General features: G+C 40.3%; 1 protein-coding gene and 1 long non-coding RNA gene across 31 annotated transcripts in view; both read right to left on the bottom strand.

Annotated features, from left to right (window-relative positions):
• The window catches only part of Mbnl1 (muscleblind like splicing regulator 1), a 184,446-nt gene that overhangs the window by 106,306 nt on the left and 52,490 nt on the right, over positions 1-25,650 (bottom strand). The gene's annotated exons all lie outside the window — the stretch shown is intronic.
• Positions 7,024-25,649, bottom strand: LOC125613534. Its single transcript, XR_007344067.1, has 3 exons — positions 21,388-25,649; positions 17,664-17,675; positions 7,024-7,034 (listed from the first exon to the last, which is right to left on the bottom strand). It is a non-coding gene; the product is annotated as an uncharacterized LOC125613534 (long non-coding RNA).

Genomic DNA, 25,650 nt, shown 5'->3' with positions numbered 1-25,650 from the left:
AAAATTCACAGCACAGAACCACGTGTAGCAAAACCACAGCATAGACCCCAACCCCAGGCCTATGTGACACACTTGGTATTATATTCCTTATCCCATATATTTTATATTATATTCCTTATCCCAGTCACAGGCCTGGGTCAAAAAGGAGCCCTTCCTGCTCACACTGGCCAGCCAATCAAGATGCTCACACACCTGGGAAAAAAAATGCATTTTCTGAACAACAACAACAAAAAAAAAACACAATTAAAAATCTTAACCAAACACACAGAATTTCCTTGGTGTGGTGTGACACATTTTAATCCCAGCAGCTCGGGAGGCTCAGACAGGAGGATCTCAAATTCAAAGTCAGCCTCAGCAACTCTGCAAGGCCCTAAGCAATTAAGCAAGACTCTGACTCAAAAAAAATAAATGAATAAATAAAAAGGGCTGGGGAAGAGGCTCAGTAGTTAAGTACCCTTGAGTTTAATCCCCATTACCAAAAAAAAAAAAAAAAAACACTATAATTTGCTTTTTGTCTTGGAGGTGGGAGCACTCCCAATATTCTCCCTTCTAATTCTTACTCTTTGAAATAAATTAATTAAAAATAACTTTATTGTCATGTAGAGTGCCCTAAAGAATCATCTGATTCTTCTTTGGAATCAGCAAAGAAGAGTTGTTGTATTCTTCAGCAAATAAAATTCAATGTCCAAATCCCCCCTTATGGCCACTAATTTGAAAGTAAGACCTACAACTCTAAAGTCAGTTGAAAATACTGTTAGTTAAAATGTACAGTATCTGATATTAAAGGTCATAGTAAGCAAAATCAGATTCAGAGACAACATGTCCATTTTTTTTTAAATCACATCAGGGATATAAAACAAACCAAAAATATGTGTTCTGTGAAAAGGCAGGGTTCATATCTGTACGCCAAGCAATTAATAAATATCTTTGCACTAACAAAACCCTTCATATAGAGGCATATTATAGTTAAAGAAAAAAGGATGGGAAAACTTCTTGGCACCACGGTAAGTAATGTTATCAAAACACATTAGTCCAAACAATCAACAGGATTAGAAAGAGCAATTGAGAATATTCCCAAGAGAAGAATTTCTAGATACATTAGAATACTCTAAATATATGTGTGGCTTTATTCAGATCTTATATTAGAAATTAATATATGATTCTGAAAGTTGATAAATCTAAAAATCAGGTGTTTTCCTACTTTCTGATTATAAACTACATAATGGAGCAACCAATTAGGAAAGAAAAGTTCTTTCTATAAAGAAAAGTTCTTTATAGAATTTCTGGTAACAAATGCAGAAGAAATGAAGTCATCACTTTGTAATCCCCCCCAAAAAAAATTTTAAATCAATGGTGCTAGAAAATGATGGAGAATCTAGTAAAAGCTCTGGGTCTAGGAGACCCCAGGGGCTGGGCCAGGCAACTCCAGCCCCTGACAGACCAGCACCACAGCAAGAGGAATTATTCCTGCTGGCATGTTGTCAAGACACCTGACCTTCCAGGAAGGCTCTCCCAAACCCTAAGAAATAATACCAAAGGTGCACAGAACTCCAGCTCCAAGTTCAGGTACAGAAAACAAGGGTGGTGGAAGGAGACAAAATAAATGACACTACGGAGAAGAAGCAGTCCGCTGAATTCAGAATTTCAGACCTTTTTCAGGACAACAATCTGAATTTTTTAACAAATAATGGCATTAAGAGGAAAACAGAAGCAGGAATTGAGACACAGAAACAAAGAATCTTAAAAGACTTGGTTTAGATGCGGCTGGCCTGAGCGACAGCTGAGAAACACTGCTTTCCCTTCCAGTGCAGGGAGAGAGGCCCGCGAAGTGTACACAGGATATGATGAGAACTGTCGATCTGACAGATCTGGAGAGAGTCACATTTAGACAAGTTCTTATCTGCTGGAAATACTACTGAAGAGTTTACACGGGAAACTGCATGGGGCTGAAATTTACTTTGCCATATTTCAGGGATAAAAGGCATGTGGAGGGAATAAGTGAAATGGGCAAAATGCTGACAGAGGCACGCGGGGACACAGGGACCCCCAAGGCCGGGGAGTGAGCAGCTGCACAGCAGGTGCACACCAGACTTCAGGTGGACATGAAGGTGCTCAGAAGGTCTTTTCTAATTTTACATGTTTAAAAGTTACCATGATGATGGAAAAGTGACCAAAAAATAAAAACAAACAGAAAAATAGAATGAGTTAGTGCCTGGGCAAGTAACAAAGCTATACTTTATATCTGACTTGAAGTCACAAAATGTGCTCTGCTACTGACAGGCTGGTCTGGCTGGCCTAATGCAATGCATTTATATCTGTGAAGAAGAATGTTCACAGGTGTAGCATGGAAATAACTGGTTAATATAAAAAATCTCATGTATATGAAAATGAATGATAAACTAAAAATGTTAAGGTTGTAGGGGTCATTACCATGCCATGTAATGACGTGTTCACCCTTACGTCACACGTGTGTGAATACATTATCTCTTCTCAAACAAGCAGCGAAGTCTCCAGGGGCAAAATCCAGGTCTTATCCCTTCAACTCCCAGATGGACTACATCTGTTTCTAGTGAGTCCGCCATGTGTCAAGTCTCTGTGACCAAGTGATAAGGACGCAGAAACAGTCCAGCGCAGGCAATGAACTCCAACCTGAGCTGCAGGGAGCTGCTCGAGGTGACTCCAAGCATAGGTAGAGTATGACATGCATGAGCTGCAGCAGCAGAGGACACAGCAGGGTGGAGAGGGCAAGGGTGAGGAGGGATGCTCTAAACCAAATCTAAATATGGAGGTTCACCAAACTCCCATCAAGAGGGAAATCCAAGGCAGAAAGACATCAGGTGGAACGGCACAGGAAGCCATGTTCCCCAGGCCTGTGTGTCCAACACTATTCCACATGAGAGGCACTGATTCTCCATAGATGACCCACTGGACTCAGCGAGGGATCAATAAACATACACAGTCATGCCTCCACATCCTCAGGTTCCACCTCCATGCCTTCAACCAACCACAGACAGAAAATATAAACAAAAACAAAACAACCCTGTGTCCACACTGAACATGGATAGGCTTTTTTTTTTTTTTTTTTTGGTCATGATTCCCTAAATAATACAATAGCATAACTATTTCCTTAGCATTTGCATGGTGTTAGATAGTGTAAGCAATCTAGAGAAAATTTAAAGCATACAGGAGGGTGAGCTCAGGTTACATGCAAACACTGCAGGATTTTAAATAAGGACTTGAACATCAGAGGTTGTGGCACCCTTGAGGGGTAGGATAAGGGCCCATGAGCAACCCTAAGGGACACCAAGGGGGACTGTGGTAGTCAAGAAACAGGCAGCATTATGAGAGCATTCACTGTGTGCCAGGCCTCTAGGCAAGGACACTAAGATTAACCTTTCTAATAAGACAAACCTCACATCATCCCCCAAGGCAAGTCATCTTCTCCCAGTCTTACAGGTAAGGACACTGAGGCTCAGAGGGTGAAGTAACTCACAGGCACTTGGCTGGCAAGTGGTATAATACAGAATGTTCTGAGTGTTTGAGTGTGGGGGAAAAAAATCAAGAAAGAAAACTCTACATGGCTATTCCCATAGAATTATATATTTTTCCCAAGGACAGAGAGAACTGTAAACAGTGAGTGCTAATAGCTGGGCATGATAGCATACACCTGTAATCGCAGAGACTCAGGGACTGAGGCAGGAGGATCTCAAGTTCAAGGCCAGACTCGGCAACTTAAATAGAGACTCTGTCTCAAAAAAAAAAAAAACATAAAGGACTACGGATGTGACTCAGTGGTAAAGTACCTCTGGGCTCAATTCCCAAAGTACCAAAAAAAAAAAAAAAAGTGAGTGCTACTAAACGTTTAATGGATGGCTGTCTGGAGAGAAAAGGCCCCTGGATGGTAATCTCTGCCAATTTCCCTGGTGTAAATACTCCTCCCATAGCCAACTTGAAGCAGCTGTGTGAGCCAGTTCCTGCACATCCTTCCTATAACCTTCTCTGAATTACTCATGCGGAGTGTGGGACCAACAAGCTGGAAGGGAGGCAGGTAAGCAAAGAAAAGATGCAACTGACATTGTCTGTCATATACAGGACTCTGTAAACAAATACCTGTCGACTTACATCTGAAATTAATGACCTCCTGAGGAATGTAGCTACTGTGCAAAAGACACTGAGGATGAACAAGTAACTCAAAGAAATTCTGCAAGGAAACCTGCCTTCTCTATGCATGACAACTGACACTCAGTAAGTATTCTTTACATATGATCCATGAACTGCGATTAGTAAGTGATTTTTCTGCTAACTATTCCTCCCTTGGGGGCACACTAGAGGATTTATTTCTAACTAGAGACCAAAGCACAGCTGAAAGAAACTAGTTGATATGGGTCAGCAATAAACACGAAGCCAAAATGGGGAATTATTTTTGCATGTCCTATTCAAACCACATGTCATGCAAAAGGTGAATAAATATTGACCAGAAAGGAAAAGGGAACAAATTTCTCCATCCTCCACACATCCCTTTTTAATTGTTTATACTTAATAAATATATATATAGATATATGTATATGAGGGTACTCACTAATATTAGAATCTTTTCACTATTGCTTTAAAAACATTACTTTAGAATATTCATGCAATAGCACTGAATAAATAAGTATAGCTAAACAAACCATATATGCATAAAAGGGGATTTAGATTTATACATTGATCCTATCACTTTAAAAATTCTTTTATCATTCTATCATTTAATAAGTGTCTAATGAATAATAAATAAGTATATTTAGGTAAAATAGTAATAAGTATATTTAGATAAAAGTTTTAAGTATAGCATCCATCTTTCACAAGGTATGCAAAAATAATGCTAAAGAGAAGCAACCAGAGATGAACAACGTGGAGAAGACAAATTCTACCCCAACTGCTCATGTGTGAAGTGAACCAGCATGTCCCAGCTCCGCCCATGGCTAACCTGTTGAGGAGTCTGGCTCACAAGAACCTGTAGCCCGTTTCTTAAAGAGTCCTGGCTTAACAGGGCCGCAGGGACAAATGTGACTTATCAGCACTGTCCTGTGCTGAGTTCACACGGGTGGTGCAGGGCCTTGTCCCACACAGCATGCTGCTTCCCAGCGTTCTTCTTGTCTCAACAGCAGGGAACAGAAATCTTTTATCAGGTCAATTTAACTATTGATTTCTACTCTTAACGCTTATAAATGGCAGAAAAAAAAATGTCACTTTTTCAGTCTACTGCCTAGGGGAGAAAAACCCTCAGAATTTGTGATTAAAACTGGAAAAAAAATAATCAATGAATGATACTGCTGTCTAGTACACAAAACAACCAATTTGTTATTCAACGAAATTGACATTTTTCCAGCCAAACAGTTATCAGACTGAGAAGAAAATGTAGACTTTATTTTTTTTTATCTTTGTGATATCACGATTAGTTAAAAGTGAAAATAAATTCAAGTCAAACAATTTCAGGATTCTGATGCAATGCTACTTTTCCTGTTTTTGACGTGGTCTTTCGAAAAGGTGATGGCATCCATTTTTAATCAAACGTGTGACCTCATTCACAACAATAATGACTGTAATTAAATGTTTCTCAAACCCAGGGGTGGGGGTGAGGGAGATTTTGGCAAGGTGGAAAGCAGCTGTGTCAGGTGACAGTCCACACTCCCTCCCATTTTAAACCCCATCTGGGTCAAGGAACGTTTGCTGGGGGCCTCCCCTGGGCAATCTCATGGCAGGTAACATCCAAAGATAACCAAGGCATTCGCCTCTGCTTTCAGAAGCTTCCAGAAAGTGCAGCTGGATTTATAAGCCTGATCGCAGTTGTCCAGATGGGCACGGGGCAGAGTTCTACCGTGGCCCTCTGGTCACTGCACTTTTATGCCATAAAATAACTTGGTAGCCATGTGTTCTCATTATTTTTCAAATATCTATACAACAGGATATCACTTGGCTTTTCTAAAATAAGAATGAATCGGCTCTTGGTTAGGGATTAAGAGATCGTATTCGGAGAAAACTGATATGCCCAGATTTTACAGAGAAAGAACAACAGCCACAAAAACCCTCAGGATAAAACAACTACCACTATCTCCTCCAGTGGTTTGGAAAGCAGATCAGACTACATTTTCTTCTGAAATGAATGTGCCAGTGTGCACATACAATTAGGAATCAGGACTGAAATACACCAAAGCAGAGTGACTGATAGGAAGCCCCTGAGAATTCTGATGAAGAACAACACCAGCTCCATCTGCAGTCCTTAGAGTATTCTAATCACTTCCCAACTTGCAAGATTAGAAAATTGGACCAGCCATGAATTACCCACAAGCCAAGAGAAGGCAGTGTGAAGGTTCTCACGCATGCGTCTTTCAAACACCGTGTGAACAAAACACAGGAAGTACTGCTCAGGCCAAGTTCTGTAAGTCCGTATTTTCTAAAGATTATTATGAAGCTTCTCTTCTCTGAAAACATGCTGTGTGCAGACAAGCAGGGCTGATCTAAAATAATGGGACAGCAGAACTTACTCTGGAAGCAGATGACTTCTACAATCTGGGAAGCTCCTGACAGAGCCAGGAGTCTATCTTCATGTTCAAGTGCAGATTGTAGCATGTTACCAGCTACACACATAATTACTCCACTCTAACCCTTAATGAGCCTCAAGTACTAAATGTTTAATCCCTCCTGATGATCCTTCTTCAAAGTGGATAAATGTGGGTTTCTCCTCAAACACTTAATTGTCAGTACTGCTGGCACCAATGCATAATCTGGAACATTTTTTTTTTAACTCTATAGAACTTTTCACTTCTTTTAAATATAGCTCATATCACAGAGGTCCTAAAATTTGTTGGAGGGAAAAATAATGAGCAGGTGAACAATCGACAGAGTCATGCATTTATACTTTTAGAAGCTCAGATCTCCTTTCTATTTCAGTGTGAAAATTTGCAGCACCATATTCACTTTTGAAAGATAAAACATTTTTTTTTCCCAAAACTAAGAGTGGGGAGAAAGTAAAGTGTAATGGCACTTACATCTTTCTACAAATACCACATATCTTTATTACTATTATTAGTTCTATATTAAAAACAAAGTAATGATGGTAGTCAGGTTTTCAGAGCGTAACTCTCATAATCAACACGGATCTAAGCAAAGCTGCTGTTGATTCTCTCAATAGGGTCAAAACAGACAGCTACAGCTCTATTCACATTGCTGCCTTGGCCAGGGCGTCCCTCCCCACAGCCCCTGAAGGGGAGGTAAGCCATAGGACACTGCACACAACGAGTTGGCAAAGTTATTAGCACCCCTGTGGACTGTGCCCTGCAGAGACCAGTCTACAATCCCTCTGAAACACGGGCTGCAGAAACTAGTCACTGTGTCAGGGAGGCTGGCCAGGCCCCCACGTGCTGCCAGCACAGGGTGACATACAAACGCAGCAGGGGTCCATATCAAGGCCTGCTCCAAATGTGTCCATCCACAGAACACCAGTGACCCTGACTATGGCATGGCAGCATGACTAATGAGGACCACCATGAATGAAGGGTGCTGGAATCCTCAGAGATAGCACGTATGAGGAGTCACACTGCTGTCTGGCCAATGTCCCATCTCCTGAAAAGAAATTTTCTGAAGCTGGATTCAAACACACATAAAATCCACGGGTAATTACTGGTCATGGTCAGGAGGAATCACTGCTTTCAACCCACTCAACACTTAATGAATGCCAAGGATATTCATGACACCATGCATACAGAGGTGATTAATGTAAGCCACCCAGTCTTAAGGAGCTTATGAACCAGAGGGGGAAAACACAAACTGGTCGTAAAATTCAGCATAATATGATTTATTCTATGGGACACAAAAGGCAAGGAAATGTGAAGGAAGAAACCATCCACTTCATGAAGGAGGCCTCGTGTGAGGGCTATCGGAAGGTGAGGGACTCCGGGAGAAGAAGAATCAAACCCTCTGTCCGCTGCAGCCACAGGGTGGCTAGCAGCAAGACTTGGCCAAGACAAAAGCAGCATTCACTAGGAATCAACTGGCCACATCGATTTTAAAATGGCAGGCATTATATATTTAATCATAATATTAAATTGTGTCCCGCACATCCTTTATATTAAGAAATCTGATAATTAACTTATGATGTATATAAAGGCAAGCTTTCTTCTGAGAACAGCAAAACACAGTGTATGTATTTAAGCCACCCACCAGCAAGGCTTCAGAACAGTCAGGAAAGCTTTCCGCTTGGGACCCTCATCAGTCAGGTGTCTCGGTAATGTGATTTTCATCAAATGAAAATATCCCAATGTCCCAGCAGGTTCCATTTGTTTTCCTTCGACTTAGCAACTGGTCACATATAAAAGGTCCTGCCAACCATGACATTTTTATGAATATCATTAATCCCTACCGTCACCACTCCTTGGTTTCCTAATCTGTAAAATGAAAGCATCACATGACATCATTTCTAAAGTGCCTTCAATTGCAAAACCAAACAGCACATCACTGGAGCTCAATGCTGAACGTGGCAAAGGAAGAAAATCACCTCCAAACACTAAGCCAAACCCTCCGTGGTTACACAAACTGTATTTCAAAATGCAAAGAATAAACAAATCTTGAATGAAGAACAAGAAGAAAAAAATGTCAGACTGTTCATGGAACTAAGGCTAACACCTGAGTTTTCACTCTTGACATTTTTATGAAGATTGGATTATCTGGAAGTCCTCCATGGCAGTCACCCTGGTAAAAACCTGAGTGGAACCACAGCTGAACCATCAGTGTCTTTCCGGTTCCTTTGAAAAAGCTACAGACACTTCCAATATGGTAAATAGAAACAAGGCTAGTAAGCTATACAACAAATTCAAAATGTTAACCTGATACTGAAAAAGCACAATAATCAGGGGAACTTAACCAGTCAGAATATTATAATTTGAGAGCTGGTCTGCAGTGTCTGTGAATAACTTTAGGAAGTGTTTTCTAAAAAAAATTTGTATTGATTTTATTTCTACCCTTCACATTGACATAATGCTGGACATGCCTCAGATTTGAGATTTGCAGCCTGTCCTTTCAAGGATCTGTGCAATGATGATAAACCCAGTGGTTCGCATCCATGGAGCTTGAGCTAACTAAGTACCATATATCTGGGTTAAGGGTTGTGCTGGACCATGCATCTTGACCTAGAGTAGAATCTGTAAACCACAAGCAAACAAGTTTTCATCCATCAAGTCCCATCTTAACTCAAATGAAGTTCTGCGCCACACACTGGAATATATTTGCAGTAATTTCATCAACCTAAAACACTGTCTTTACGATGACACAATGTTACCTGTGCTACTGGAATAAACACACACACACACACACACACACACACACACACACACAATCTCTCTCTCTCTCTCTCTCTCTCTCTTCTCTCTTCAGGATTAAAAGCTCTAAAGCTCTACCTTGATAGTTGAAATAAAACTTCTAATGGTGCTACAAAATTTGTTGTTTGAGCTTCAAGGCAATAGTCTTTAAGTAAGTAATTCAAAATATATTCTGCAGTATCCTTTTAAGGGTTTTTTGTCTTAAAATACACATACTGAAGTGATCGAATCATTTTCAGAATGCATGTAACTCGAGATCTCTCTTTTTTCTTCCATTGGGGACCTGTTTTTCTCTAGAACAGTTACAAAGAAAAAACATTTTTCAGCTCGTCATAAGGATGACTGCCTTAGAAACCTTTCCTTTGTACTATTAAACAGTCTGGAAAATCGCTTGCCTGACTCATTCATGCTGTCAAAACACACTACAGGCTAATGCCGACCATCAATTTCTGTGTTTCCTAAAACAACACACACATTTATGCATGAAGTTCTAAACTAACAATACTTGCAGTTTTAGACTGCTGTTATGAGCTGATATTTTATAAAACCACATACACACAAGTTAATGTATTAATTTGCTATACTTGAGGACTGCCACTTGTTCTTTAAGAAAACTTATTTAAATCCATTGCAATCAGAAGGTTAAAAAAATCAAATAAATAAAATAATATCTGTCTTTTTTTTTCTTTAACTTCCATGCTACAAATAAGGAATAATTAAAAACTCAAAGAGAAGATATTAAGAGTCATTTGGAGATAAATTCACATACAGTTATTTGTAGATCAAAAATGACATAGGTAAAAATATGAATTCTTTACAAAAATAGGGTAGTTATACCAGGTAGTCACTGGAACTCCACATCTGTTGAAAAGTTTTGTAAGAATCGTATAAAAGATAACAGCTCATTTTATCTACTGGCAAACATATCATTGATATCATTGATGGAGAAGATACAGCAAACTTAAAGCTGTATTCAATGGAGATGATGAGTATACATCAGGTTCACATTCTAGGGAACAGAAGCCATAGGAAATGGTCTTTGGAGAACAAATTTTTAATCAAAAACTTAACACAGATACAAAAAGAACTAACTCATTAAGTAGGTAAGAAGGGTAATTTTGTTTTTCAAATCATGTTTTTCAAAGTTACCCACAGTGCTAATAAGAAAAGAAAAGCCAGCTCTATCAGACTGGAGCCTATGAAGGTCTCCAGATGGTTTTTGCCTTAGGAGACAAATACTTCCTTCTACGCAGACTGAGAGATCACAGCAAAAATGCTGGGCTCCCTGGCCTGCTTAGACACATTAAAGCAAAGGTTGCCAATCAGGAGCATGCTACTCTTAAGAACATCTACCTGGTCACATCTATTGGATTAGCAACTCCAACCAACTATGTGGAGGGGTGGGGCCAGCAACAGGTCCGGAAATAAACACACTGCTCCCCTCCCTGTGCTTCAAGCAGGGCACCTGGAAAAGGGCTCAAGATGCTGCTGAGCACACAGTGGCCACACCACAGAGGCTGCCACTCTTTGGCCACAAGGCAAGGTAAGGTGGGGGTCTAGCAGGTGCCAATAACAATGGGGTCCATGGACACCAGCACCCACACGCGTGACTGAATGCCAAGCTTTTTTACAGCTGGAGTTCTAAACTGACAGGTCTTTTGAGGCCTGGATTGTAATGGGCATTTAGAAAAAGCCTGTCATGATTATTTATGTTCCCTCCTCCTTCAAAACTCATAAGCTAGCCAAGGAAACCAAGGTGGAAATACCTTGCTAGACGGCATCAAGGTTAGAAGAGGGACAGATCCTCAATTCATCCTGAAGCAAATACTTTTTTGAAAAATCAATCAAGTTTGGGGACCAACATGTAATTAGAAGGGATTAATAAGGAACAACACCTTTATTAACTTAACCTTATTTTTGATGATCATTATTTCAGCATCTTTTCCTATCTAATAGACCCATAAGAAGTGCCTGCATGAGTCTGAGAAAGAAAGCAAGCGTGTGTGCATGGGCTCCGACTGTTGATAGTATCTATAGAAACTTGTCTGCTGGAAAATGTTTCTTTAACTTTGGTTTTGGCTCCTACCTTGGAGCTGATGGGAAATAAAAACTTTTCCATGGATAAGAGCCAACTGAGAGCTAAAACAAAAGGTGACATTCATTAGTGGAGCAGGGCACCATGATCTCATTCTGACGGTTGATTTTTTGCATTAATTGCAAACTGTCTAAAATTTGAAAAATCAAACTATCAATGTCAAAGAAAATAAGTAAATGTCTGCCTTGCCTTAAATATTATTATGTGAAAAAAACTTAAATTATAAAACACAAAACAAATCTAAGTTAGAATACACTTGATTGCTAATTTTATAATTTAGCTTAGTTTTCTTCCTCTGCAATATCCCAAAATGTGAACAGCAGTGTATATATATATATATACACATACACACACACACACACACACACACCTTATTGTACTCACTCACAAATCCAACAGCATGCAGTTTCAATATGAAACCATTCTTAAAGACAAGGGAATCTTTCTCAGGAAAATGGAAGCATCTAATGGTGCTGCTGCCCTCTTTGACTTTTAAAAGAAACAAGAGAGGAAAAATTCTAGGTTTTATGCATCTGCTAACAAAATACCAATTGACTACTTGATTCCAGGAAGGTCTTACTGCACCATTTTTGGCAACTGCCAAAAGGCTGAAAATAAATTTTATATTCCCTGCTCTCAGAGGTCCCCCTGTACTTTCTCCTAATTGTTTCTCAACATGGTAAGAAACTAAAATAGCCACCTCCATTTAAGAGCCCGGAGCCCCTCCCCTGCACACACTTGATCCTTCCAGAACAGGAAGTAACACAGTTAACTCACCACCACACACTCATCGCTACCCAGCAGTCCAGAGCGGGCAATAATCAGCCTCTTACGGAGGCAGGGGCATGGCCCAGTCAGCCAACAGAAAATGCACCGCCCATGTTCAGAGCTAGGACGTAACAGCAACCACATTCACGTGAGCGCACAGAAAACCCAGCAGCAGGGACCCGAGGTGGTGTTGTATGATGGTTTTGTTTTGCTTCTGTTCACTTTCTGGGGGCAGCGGGTGGTGGGGAGCAGATTCTCTTTTACCTCTAACCAGTACAAAAGCCCCACACTTGTGAGTTGATAAGCAAACGCATTTAAATCCCTTGGTGCAAAGGGGCCATTTCAATGGGCTAGAAGTGCATCCCCATGAATTGGGGAGTGGCAGGGAGAGGAAGAAAACAGAGGCTGTGAAAGACAGAGCGTCATGGATCTGGAACTTCCTTCTGACCCCAGGGAAGGCAAGAGGCAGAGGTCTGACCGAGAAAGTTCACAGAGGTGAGGGAATCACAGGAGGACAGGAATCTTGAAGAAATGGACTTTGAAATTCAACAGAATTTCTATTCTGTGCAGGTACTCTACTGAAAAAACATCAATTTTTAAAAATGTTTTAGATAAGTCTTTTGGGAAAAAATTTACAAAGATATATATCTCAGTTGAAATATCAAATGCAGATCTATTTATTGTAGAACAGCATAAAGCTAAGAGGCACTAGTTTAAAATGAAATCAAATTTACAACAGATGGTTATAACGACTTTTCCATTCATGGACAACTGCATTCACTAAATGGGTTTTAGACATAAATAATAGTGCAAATACAGGGTTATTCTGTTGATACTGACCTCGTTACCTCGAGGTCAAGTGATAGACATGTGATGGGATACTCTCTCTTGGTAAGTGGACAGTAATGAGGTAGAGTGTGAGAGTGTGTGTTCAGATACCACCTCCACAGCTATTTCTCATTGTTTCAATCAAATGACCCTTGGACACTTACCATGCAATGTGCAAAATGGTGAGTGACATTCTGAACCAAGGCAGTTTCTCTCTTAGGGGATACACAACCTCCACTGAATTCCGGCACCCAGACAAGAACAATACCAATGGCCACTGCTTACAGGGTATTCACAGAGGGCAAGACAGAACCCAGGTGATTTACAGAACACGGTGGACCTTACAGAATCCTCGCAAACCTTCAGGACAGGTATGGGGCTCACAGAGGAGGGAACCTCTTCTCTTTTCGTGATAAATCACGTCCAGCTGAATCCCAGGTGTGAACTCCTAAGGCAGCCTTGACTCTTTGCCATAAAGAATTTGTTTCTTTGTTACTAGACTTTGCGTAGAGCTTCATGCAACCATCCTTAAGACCCCACTTTGATTAAAATTCCACAGGTAGCAAGAGGACTAACACTCTCATTATTCCTGGCACTAACACTTGCCTCGTGTTTATTGTAAATTTCACCCCAAGGAAAAGAGCAGGGATGCCAATCTAGACCCTCAGAAAACACCAAGAGATAACAAAAAGGAAAGGTGACATTAGAGCAGAAAGATGAAGAAACCAAACTGCTCACAAGATAAACTCGAAGGACAAGGACTGCCACTCAGTCCTGGAAACAGTGAATCCCACTCACGCACCAACTTTCAATCCACATAGCAACCAATTTTCTAAAAAAATATTTCCAACTGGCTGTTAGACTAAACTGATACGATCCAGAAAACGGCTAAGCACCCAAGTGTCTTCACTCTCAGGAGAGACCCTCGAACACCAGCTGAAGGGGGCAGGGGCTTTCTGTTCCTGCCATCCATCCAAAAGAATTGCTCCCCGAGAATCACAGTTTCCCAGAGCACTCCAAATCACACCGTGGGCACTAATGTCTAGCCACATCTCTAAGAGTCCAGGATGACAATTTAAACTAACATTTCCTAAGCGTTCGATAAGACCAGGAATTTCATGGATTTCTTAAATCCATGTTTTTTTCTGAGAGCAAACAGGCAACAAAATGCAAACAGTATTCTTACATTTACATAGTCCTTTTTATTTCAATTACATATAGTACAAAAGTCTCAAAAAATGATGTGAGTTCTTTTTAAATACATCACTGAAATTCATACTTAATGTGAAAAAAATTCCACTACCTGGATCTAGATGTCAGTATTATTCACACAGTATTACAGAAACACAAAGAATAAAAATTAATTACTGTGATTTTATTCCCAGCTTATTTTGAAATGCCATATTAGAAATCATAAACATACAATAGGAAGACCTTTAACAAGAATCACTGTCAAAGAGGCAGAGAAGGCTCACCTACAGTTAACTTCACAGAGTACAACTAACCAAGTCTTGTTTTTAAGCATACATAATAATATTGGAAATTTTTAAAAGTGCCCAGTAAAACTCACAAAAAAATGAAATTTCAGCATCAAACTAATCCCACAATTACATGCATTAGGTAAACATCAATTATGCTGCTTCCTTGAAAGAAGGAATACTCTATTTTAAGAAAAAAGTCCCATCAGGATAGTCATGAAATGAAAACCCCTTTATCTGCTGCCCTTTCCTTCACTACGAGGCCTCATCCTGCAATCTTGACTCTCGTGGTTTTTTTCCCAGAACAGCCTGTTCCATTTGCTAACATGTTTGTTCTCTGTGCATGGCTTAAATTTTAAAATTCAACTTGACCCAAGGGTTAGACTCTACTCTGTCAGATCCCTAATTTAAAATGTAATGGAAATTCCACATCCTAAATGAGAAAAAAATTTTAAGAAATTATTTGGAGATAGTTTTCTGAATTCAGATAAAGTCTAATTGATCATGATTTTTTAAAATACAGTTATATTCAGGAAATAGTGGTGACTCAACAAATACTTGTGCTACCTAAAACTCAATGTGACTTGGATTTATCTCACTGAATCACAGAATCTGATGGAGGGCCTGGCATAACCCTCTTGTCATATAAAAAAAAAAAAAATCAGGGTTATACCCATTCCAACCCAAACACGCAGATTCTTCTGCAGTACACAGCACTGAAGCTGAGATTCCTCTCTGCTCCTCCTACAGTAACCAGATGATGTTTCCAACCCACTTCAGGACAACCTCAAGCACATATGCAAATATTTAATACCTGCCTGTGTTTTACGTGGGCAAATTTGTTTTCTAGTGGAACATTTTGAAATTAAAGACTTGAGAAGTTTAAAACAATATTTTATTATTCTACAATCATTTTCATCTTCATTGTACTTCTCAATAGCCTGAGAGCTCAGAATAACCATTAGTGTGTCAACACCCAAAGCAGAAGACTATCATTCACCCTACATTAGTCCTGCCAACTGCAATGTCTGATAGGGAGCAGGTAATGAGAGGGTAGAAGGATGGATCATCTTTTAGCAACTGAGATGCAGAGGTGGCATGTACTTTAAATTATAATGTCCTCAAAATCTTAAATAAACCTTTAGTAGAAAAGTGTGTATTTCCCATGAGATTTCTCCTCCTGTACTATTCAGCCTTAGTAGGAAATTAAAAAGCCAAGAGTAGCAAATAAAGATACTAAAAGCAAAGCAAAATTCATTTTGAATTTATTTGCCTTTCTTATTCTGTATATACTGAAGCCACTATACTATACAGTACATATTAAACTACTATACTTTAATAATCATTTAAAGGTACTAGAGGAGCTATTCAGGTGATCCCAACACAAAACATTTGCAATGGGAGTTGAGGGTTTTTTTTTAATATATTGGGTTTTCATATTTGAACATTTGCTTTCAATTTATTATTCTGCTATGATTCATGGGAGGCGATGTCTGGGAGTAAAAGTTCACAGTAGTAAAAAAAAAAAAAGTTCAATAAATAAAATCATGATGATAATCTTTTCTCAGAGCTAGGTTTGGATTTCATTAGTCTCCACTTAGCCATGAAGAGATATGAGATAATGTGGAGAAAAATAATTCATTCAGAACACAGATCTTTCTCAACGAGATTCTTTATATAAATAATGACTTCTTTAGGTATGTCTTTCTTCATGGTTCATTTCTCGGTTGCCTCCCTTAAAGGAGAACTGTTTTGTGAAAAGCAATGTTGTCTACAAAAAGGAATCTTATTTCAGGAAGGATAAATTTGGCTGTGTTTTTTCTCTAAAACCTTTCTTTCTTTTTTTCCTTTTTTTTTTTCTTAATTTGGCCCACTTTGCAAGCTAACACTGTTTAGTTATAAAAGCTTCCTGGGACTGGAAGATGTTACTAGACTTATTTTCAGTCTATGGAAGATTTTAGAATATTAGATGAGCAAAGATATCTGAAAGCAAATTGTCTGAATGCAGTACCATGGAAAAGAATGAATTACAGATGTAATTTATCTGTCACAAGCAGATCCTGAACACTGATTGTGTCTGTATTTGTGCAGAAAATTGGAAATGACAGAAAGTTTTCCCAGCTTTCCTAACTTTAATTCTCCATGTTTTCCTTCGTGTAATTTACTGTCGACTGCTAGCTGCAGCTGCTTCCTCCTTACTTGAGAAAAGCCTGGACTTAGGCGTAAGTGTTTCTGTAATCCAGAAGCCTCCACACTAGGTCTGGGTCTTGTGCACAGAGATAAATTCTAACCTAAGACACTGGAGTCCTACAGGGCCTGGAAAGTCCAAGGTCTTGGATCTTTTTTTTTTTTAATATTTATTTTTTAGGTGTATTTGGACACGATATCTTTATTTCACTTATTTATTTTTATGTGATGCTGAAGATCAATCCCAGGGTCTCGCACATGTGAGGCGAGCACTCTACCATTGAGCCCCAGCCCCAGCCCTGGGTCTTGGGTCTTAATCATTGAGCCTCAAACTCTCATTAGCATCTACTAAAACATAAATAGTGTTAAATAAGCCCAGCAAGCTTCAGAAGAATTCTGCTGGACCCAAAACTGTGATCTAATTTGAAATGTAGGTGGTTCCCGCCTGACCACTGACCACCAGGGCCAGCTACTTCCTGTGGGAAGGGGGCCTCTGTTAATGGGGATTCCCTCCAGTTCTTCTGGCCCCACTTGTGGTCTCAGACTTAGCAGGACTCCCCGCCCCAACTCCTGCCTGGACGCTTCGGGTCCTCCTTCATCACCCCACTCCCTGACACCCTGGTCTCCTGAGGGGGGCCCTGTGTTTTAAAGCCTGCCCATCCCAAGTCTGACATAGGAAGCACTTGAACTAGTCTTCAAACAGTTGAACACTCACCCCATTGCCTCCTCAATATCCTCTGTGCTCCCATCTGAGTTGATTATGAACCCCTGACTATTTGCCAGAAAGGGGGACAACTGAGCTTGACCTCTCCACCGTCTACCTATCTGGCCACAGCTACAAGTGACAAGGCTGCTCCCCCACCCCCACCCTCTCTGGTCTGCCCATTTCCAGCCCTGGCCTACGGAAGGCCAGCTGCAGGGAACAGGAGCAGCCCAGAGATGACACCAGAGAACCCCCACACGGGGCTGCAGAGGATACTCCTGGAGCTGGGGAAGCCCCCCACCCACCTGGGCCCAGGTGCCTTTCTGAACCCCAAACTGAAACTTCCAACACTTCTCTCCCACAGAAACACTCTGACGAGAGCACCAGGGTCTGTGGCACTGTGGGACTGAGATGTGTGACAGGCGTGGTTCTTCCCAGGCCTCTCTGGAGCCTCCTGGGCCTCACCAATAAGGGGAGTTTTCAAAGCTGCTTGTTCCAGACAGTAATCCCAGCATCCTCCAGTCACTCTGAGTTCTCAGCCGCGACCTGATGATGGGACCACACTGCTCTGTGGGAAAAGGCCTCCTCAACAGTTACAACTTGGGAACTTGTTGTATCCAGGGAGGGGCAGCTATCTAGTTGAAACAGTGGCTCCTTATCTCAGATGCTCAGCTGAGGCTCTTTCCTTTATGGCCACATATTTGACAACAGATACGTAATCTCTGAGAGCTGGTCTCCTGCTCTCCAGTTCTTGGATTCAATACTTGTTGATTCCTTGTTGACTTAAAGTATAATTGCTTCTAAATACTTACTGCTTGAGGCCTTGGGCTGTAAACTTGCCTGGAATATTCATTTTTACTCCTAAGCATGCTGTGTGACTTGGGTGAACTCCTTAGAATATGTGAATGCAAAGTAATGCTCCCCAGGGAGCAGAAAAGGGCACAAGCTGAGGCTTCCTGTTCATATCACTAGCAGAACAGAGACCTGCCCAGCCTCCCTGCATTTCACCCGCCCATCTCTCAAATGGGAGCAGTGTCAGGAACAAGGTCCAAGGGCTGCTAGAAGGACTGAGTATCACCAAACAGCACAGAGCACTGAACAGGGCGCCCACATGCAGCAACTTAAATATTAAGTCATTTTATTATTGTATTCTATATGGAAGAAAAAAAAGAAGAACATTTTATGGAGGAAGCAGAAATAGAATCATAGTAAGCACAGAATCTCTCGTCATGTACGATCATTTGGGACCCATTTTTATGGTAGGTGTGCCTGTTATACTCAAGTTGCAAATGGGTAAGTAAATATATAATTAGGCACTGCTACAGGAAAATAAAAGTGAAGCTGTTTTATTTTTATGTAAGTAAAAATCAATCCATTTGAGATACACCAGGTTGGCCTGACCCACAGCCAAGACGGAGAAGTGATGACAGATTTGCCGCATGACAAGACACAAGGTTCTCTTCAGAAGTGGCCTCCCTCCGGCCAATCCCACGCCTACCTGCTTTTCTGGGAGGTTTATTTGATTCTAGAAGCTTTTTGGTGGAAAATATCTCTAACTCTTACCCCAGCGACTGGACCCCCAACCATCCTCTCACCTTACCTACCAGAGGTCTCATTTTAATGAAGATAACAAAAGACCACGGTTATGTGAAAGGAATCCTGACTGGAATGGCCTGAGGTCCCTCTGTCTCTTTCCTGTTCCTATTTTCTAGAACAAGGATATGATGGCTGGGGCTGTAGCAGCCATCTTACAGGTTTAAAGCAAGCCTGAATTTGGAAGTCAAATGCTCCTCAGAACTAAAGATGAAGGAACCTGAATTCTAATGACTACGGAGTCACCAACAGGCCTAGATAAGGATTATAAACCCGTAATTTGTTTATGCCAAATGCTGGGGAGGGATGAAGTATCTCTCTTACTCAATGCTGAATCTAATACTTTACAAACAACATGTGTAAATGAATTCTGTGTGACTGTGGAGAGGAAAATAAAGAGGGTTCACAACCAACAGTTCTGAGGCTGGACAGCTAGGAGCTGGAAAGGTCTTACAGATAACACAGGAAGAACAGAGGTTAAAGATGGACAAGGTCCAAAGACATTCCGGGGACAGACTGTCAATCAAACTAAAAGGGATAAGTCAGTTGGACAGTTTAATAACCGCCAGTGATTTTCACAACATAAAATCTTGTACCATAAAAAACAAGAAATGAAATTTTATCTCCGAGTGAAAATCTTCCAAAAATACATCAGAGGGTTAAGGACGATGCTATACGTAAATGTGCACTAGATGATAGCTACGTAAGAAATATGATATTTGGTAAAATTCTGTAGTAGTTTAGTGTACCCTGAGTATTAGATTAAGAAGTCCTCCCTGTAATTAATCTCATTTACAGTGACGTTCACAGAGAAATCACTACTCCAATAACCTCTTACACTTCAACCCAGTAAGTATTTCCATCAAGATTCCAGGGGGTTTCACCTCAGTCAGTTTTCTGTATGCTAACAACTCTCTCTAGTGTCAAGTCACCTAATTACCCATTACTACTGTCTTAATTTTTGGCCTACATGTCAACTTAGGAAACTGTTCCTCTAGCTAAAAACACAGAATGTGTTTCTGTTAAAATTACAAAAAAAAAAAAAAAAAAAACTTTTAAGAGCCTCGAATTTTTCAATAGGATCTTTTAAGAAAATAAGCAGCTTTGTCTATGTCTGTGGAAAGGCAGACACTGGCTCAACATGAAAAGTACCTGGTTAGCCATGCTGATAGCCACAATCCTGTGCTTATCCTGGCAAGGAAAGTGACAGGATCAGCTTCCAAAAAAAGTCCCCAAGTGCCTCTGTGGGGTCTCAGAAACACTCAAGTGTCTCTCCTCTACCCTGGACTGGCCACAGGAGTGTGCTGCTCACAGAACGGACCCTCCTAGCAGTAGCCTGGCTCTGGGACTGTTGTGAGCTCTCCGTGGACTGTTCTGAGCTCTCCGTGGACTGCTCTGAGCTCCCAGTGGACTGTTCTGAGCTCTTCGTGGACTGTTCTATGTTCTCTGTGGACTGCTCTGAGCTCTTGGACCGCTCCAAACTATTCATGGAATCAGACAGACCCTGAGCAGTTTTAGATGTGTGCAAACCCCGAACACTAACTGCTCAAGTCCTACTACTAACCTGAGCCTAATCACTAAAGTCCTGTGCGTCTTGGGTCGCAACAGCTTAGTACAGCACACACTGAAGCGAGGTTTAAGGAGAAAAGGCAAAGCAGAAGCAGTGGCTCAACTGCAGGGTCTACACTTATCCTGACATAGTGCCATTCAAAACACAGATTTGTTTGTCCGATAACTTTAAAGACATCCATTCACTTAGAAATCTTTTCTCAAAGACTTTCTAACTATAAGAGCATAAACAGCAAATGAACATAGGCCCGAGTCTACTGAAGCAGCTGTAGCCACCGAGGACCTGGCTAAGAAGGCCCCGTCAAAGCCGATGGCCCTGGGCACGTGCACGGCTCTTCAGAGGTGTGAGGATTCTGCTGACCAAGTGTGAGTGGCACTTGTGCACTGAGCACCATGGTGCTCGCCATGCCTCCTAGTGAACTAATCTCCAAAGATATGGGAGACAAGGATCTGCCGTGTCAACCCATCACTGAGAGGCACATTGAACATGTGCCCAAAGAGCCACATGTAACTATGAGAAAAGCTTTAATGTCATGTGGAGACATCACTGGCAAAAACCAAACAAACACAACACTCAGTAACAGCTATTCCAATTAGGCACCTACTGGATGAACATTTTAATTTGAAAGAGGATGTTGTATCTGGAACTCCAAGATACCCTTCTGTCAGGGTTACTGTTAAACTTGGTCACAAATACAGGAAAAGACCGTGTTGAGGCTCAGCAACAGAGGCAATACAGGCAGTCACTGGGTTGAAGAACCCTGTGCAGTAACAGAAGCAACTCCAAGAATTAGCTGAGAACACCTTTGGGACCACTTCCTATCCTCCATATATGCCATCTAGCCCACATGGGACACCCAGAGACTAGGTTCCTTTCTGCACTGAGCTGGTCCTTTACCTAGTGCACGTCTGTGAGCCCCAAAGTCCAACTTCTAGACTTCATATGCTGTCCTAGGTCAATGCCCAGATCCCATGCCACTGTGCAGTGGCATCTGATTTCTGCTGTGTCTACAACAACCTTCTCAGAGGAGGGGGGGGAGAGAGAGACAGACAGACAGAGAGATGATATATCTCATCAAGGGACACAGACAAATCTCATCAGGTGGGGAGGGAAAGAGAGAGAGAATCTGATTTCTGCTGTATCTACAACAATCTCCTCGGGGGAGGGAGAGAGAGATTATATAGACAAACAGACACAAAGATGATAGATCTCATCAGGGAAGATAGACAGATCTTGTCAGAGGAGGGAGATAGCTAGATAGATAGACAGACAGACAAACAGATGATAGATCTCATCAAGGGAGACAGACAGATAGTCCTTGTAAGGGGAGGGAGATAAATAGATAAGAAAGATGATAGATCTCATCAGGGGAGATAGATATAGATAGACTACACACAGAGAGACATGTATAATAGCAAAATGAAAGTTTAATTATCTTAAATGAAATTGATTAGTTTGATAAGAGAACAAGTTACTGAAGTTTCAAGAAAAATGAGTTTTGATAGATTTTTTTGAAGACATACAGTTAAACATAAAGGTTTATTCTCCCTCCCTCCCAGCACTGAAAAGTGAATGGATATTTGAAAGAAAACAAGTCAATCAAAAATAAGTCTCCATTTCTGTGGATCATATAATAAAAGTTTAATTTTCAAGAATATAACAAATTCAACATCACATTAAAAAAAAAACATTTTGTAGGCTCTCTTTACATATACTCCCTAAATTTGAAAGGTCATGACTGAAGAAAATAGGTAACTATAATCAGTTATTATCTAAAATATTGTTTCTTATATATGACATTCTAAAGATGGCTTGTAAGACTGGCATTTTTAATTCCTATTTTTCTTTCTCTTGGTACTTCTTTCATAAGCCATAAGCAGGAAAATTCCTCATCAGCATAAAACAGTACATATTTCAAATGTCCTAGATTTCTGAAGTAAGTAAAACACGCAAAGCTACAGCATGTAAACATGCCGAGCCTCAGATGGAACGTACTCTTTTAAGGACTGTGAACAAGAACTCCAAATCTAAAAGCAAAACTAATGAGAGAAATTAAGTGCTTAAAATACTGGTTGGTATACTACACTCACTGCAACTCATATTATTCTGCTTCACCACACACACACACACACACACTCCGTATATACATTCCTCATTACCATGTACAACCATTTTACTTAGCAACACATTTATTGTTACAGATTTCTATGTTTTCCCTGTTGTATATTCAATGTTATTTTTTTGCAACTTAAACTCACCAGAATGCCAACTGAAATACCCTCAGCTAACTTTCTTCCTATCATCTTCAGTATCATGCCAACTGATTTTAGATAATTGTTCTGTTTAACTTGTGTTTTTTAATGAAGCAAATTCTCCTAACAAGAAGTCTGCCGTGGATGTAAGTCAGCCGGGAGCCTGGCCAAAGCCTGCCACGGCACAGCTGAAGGGGACAGCCATTTCACAGGGTCCTCTCAGAGAGTATTTGGTTTGCTTTCCTAACTTTCTAAAAATAGCAGATTACACAGGCCACCTCCATCTCGTGGCTCAAGAACTCACAGAGGCTGGACTATGGACTGCAGGAACACACAGGGCACATTTTGCTGAAGAAGTCGGGATATGCGGAGCTTTCTGAATTCCTTGTGCTCACTGAGACAATGCAAGCCATCTAGTGGTTACTGGCACAGAACCCGCGCCAGGCTCCCAAATTTCAGAACTTCAAGCATGAGTCACAGTTACTTGAACTGTTTTAAAATATGTTTTTGATCTATTTTAGCCACAAAACCAAAGACAGGGAAGCTATCATCTAAAAGGTAGCCTTTTCAACACTGTTTAAAAGATCACACCGTGCATCAGTTATAATGTATATATATGAGACATGGTCTTTCAGGCATGAGCATTTTACTGCATATTCAAAATCGTCCTAATTCACTCTTACTATAGTTATGTCGCCAACATTTAAGGAGCTGCTGTCCTGATGACGAAGCTCCACCATAAATAAACTTATGTTTACTCTCTTCTCCTTTGACTCAAGCCCCAGATATTTTACCAAGTTTTAGACAACATAGATTTCAGTTTCTCTTAGACAAAGGACAAAGTTTATGTTGATTAGCTGCTTACAGTGAATGCATGTCATCAATAAACTTAAAATCTTGAAACCGCCTGTCAGCAAACAGAGCCCCTGATGTGGCAGTTGGATCCCGTCAGTGACACAGTCTGTCATTGAGCGATGCCGCCACTCAGCTCAAAGGGGAACTGTTCCCTGGCCACAAGTGAGCAGCAACTACAAAAATATTTTCAGATGGAAAAATAGCAACTGAATATTAATGTTTCACAATGTTTCCAGACGCTGTGGAGGGCAGGTCTTCTGCGAAACCACTCAACGTCACAGCCAAATTTAATGTCCTTCCCTTTGCAGCTACAAATGCACCAGCAACCATCTATAGGATTAAAGACTGGATTTACCAGTAATTGGGTCAAAACAGGGTCACTTATGGACGCAGCTGGTTATCGAGAAGAGCAATTAGCCCTTTGGCCCTTATTTTACGGGTCCCCATCTCTAATTACACCTGAATTCGGTCAGCATGAATTTAGGAATACGTGTTCAGGAAAGTACAACCACTGTGCCCTTCATCCACGCCTTTCAAAGGAAAGGGAGGAAGGCCCGAGAGTAATTTACAACTTGTGCTTATTGATCTCAGGGCTATGACATTAAGAACAACCTAACATCTCAAGATATTTCTGTGGTTGTTAACGTCTCAATTTTATCCTACTCTGAAGATGATATCCTTGGAATCTTTGGCAAAAACTTTAGCAGAGTAAGCAGCCCAAGGTGGATCAAGAAGCAGTTGACTGAAACAGTTAACTCATAACTCACCCTGATATTGTTTTTAAAAGTATTATTAAAGCACTATTTGTTTTTTAAAAGACAAGCTGGATCTTCGACACTTTCACAACTGTATAAGGGTAGATATGAGACTGATCCCCTCCTCAAACGTTTAATGAATTAACCATTGTTGGCATTAAAAAAACAATCTGATTAAATAGGTTGAGAGTACTAAGAACACATTTCTAGTCTTGATCTTGTGTGTCAAAATAAAGACATGAATGCTACCTTTCACAAGACACATTTCCAAATCTGATACCTGGATTGCAAATCTAATGACATTTTTGAATGTCAAGAAACGCTTAAGTAAATCTTTTAGTATTCCAGGGCCCACAAAAGCTAACTTTTAACATTTCTAACTGAGACTGTTACAAATAAAAACTAATAAGGATCTAACACAAAATCAACTGCTAAGTTCCTTCAAACTAGAATTTTTGAGGCTGAAAAAAATCCAATGAATAACTGGACTTCTGAGTTTCCACTTATCTATAAAATTCATTATCAACAAAGCTTGTGCCACAAACAAGGTACTGTAGCAAAAGTTCTGGCTCTCACTTCTAGTTATATTTTCCACAAAATGCAAGACTTCTACCTTAAAATAATATGCCCATAAAAAAAAAAAGAGAATCCAACTTTTCAAAATAGTAAAAAAAAAAAAAAAAAAAAGTGAAAAAAAATCTCTATGTAAAATTAACTGATTTAAAATCAACCGTTCTTTGGTTCTTTGACCACAGGGCAGTTCCTATGCCAACACAGGCAAATCATCTCCATTCAGCTATTGTGAGACCCTCATGATATAAGGTCTGCATATGCCAAACACACGTCTCCACATTTACCATCCAGAACAGATACTGTGTTTCCATTAGGAAGTAAACATACATCAACACTTTCTGCTCCAGAAAAAGAGGCATGGAGCTAAAAGGACCGATTAAATAAATAAACAAATAAAATTTAAAAAGTTATTCACAACAGAGTTGGCTAGACAAAGTTTGGCACAAAAATGTGGCAGACTCTTTGACATTGAATTTCCAATCTGATTTGAGCAAAGTTGCCTGGTGCTATCATCTAACAAAGTTCCCAGCCCAACATCATCATAAGAACATCCGTAGGACTATCAACAAAGCAACCCCCAATTCCCAGGTCAGAGGACTGTATTCAATTATTGCATATCCTTAAAATAATAGAATGTTTA

Source organism: Marmota marmota, unplaced genomic scaffold, assembly GCF_001458135.2.
Source record: "Marmota marmota marmota unplaced genomic scaffold, marMar, whole genome shotgun sequence".
NCBI classification, from domain to species: Eukaryota; Metazoa; Chordata; class Mammalia; order Rodentia; family Sciuridae; genus Marmota; species Marmota marmota.
This window is presented reverse-complemented; position numbering and strand designations above follow the sequence as displayed.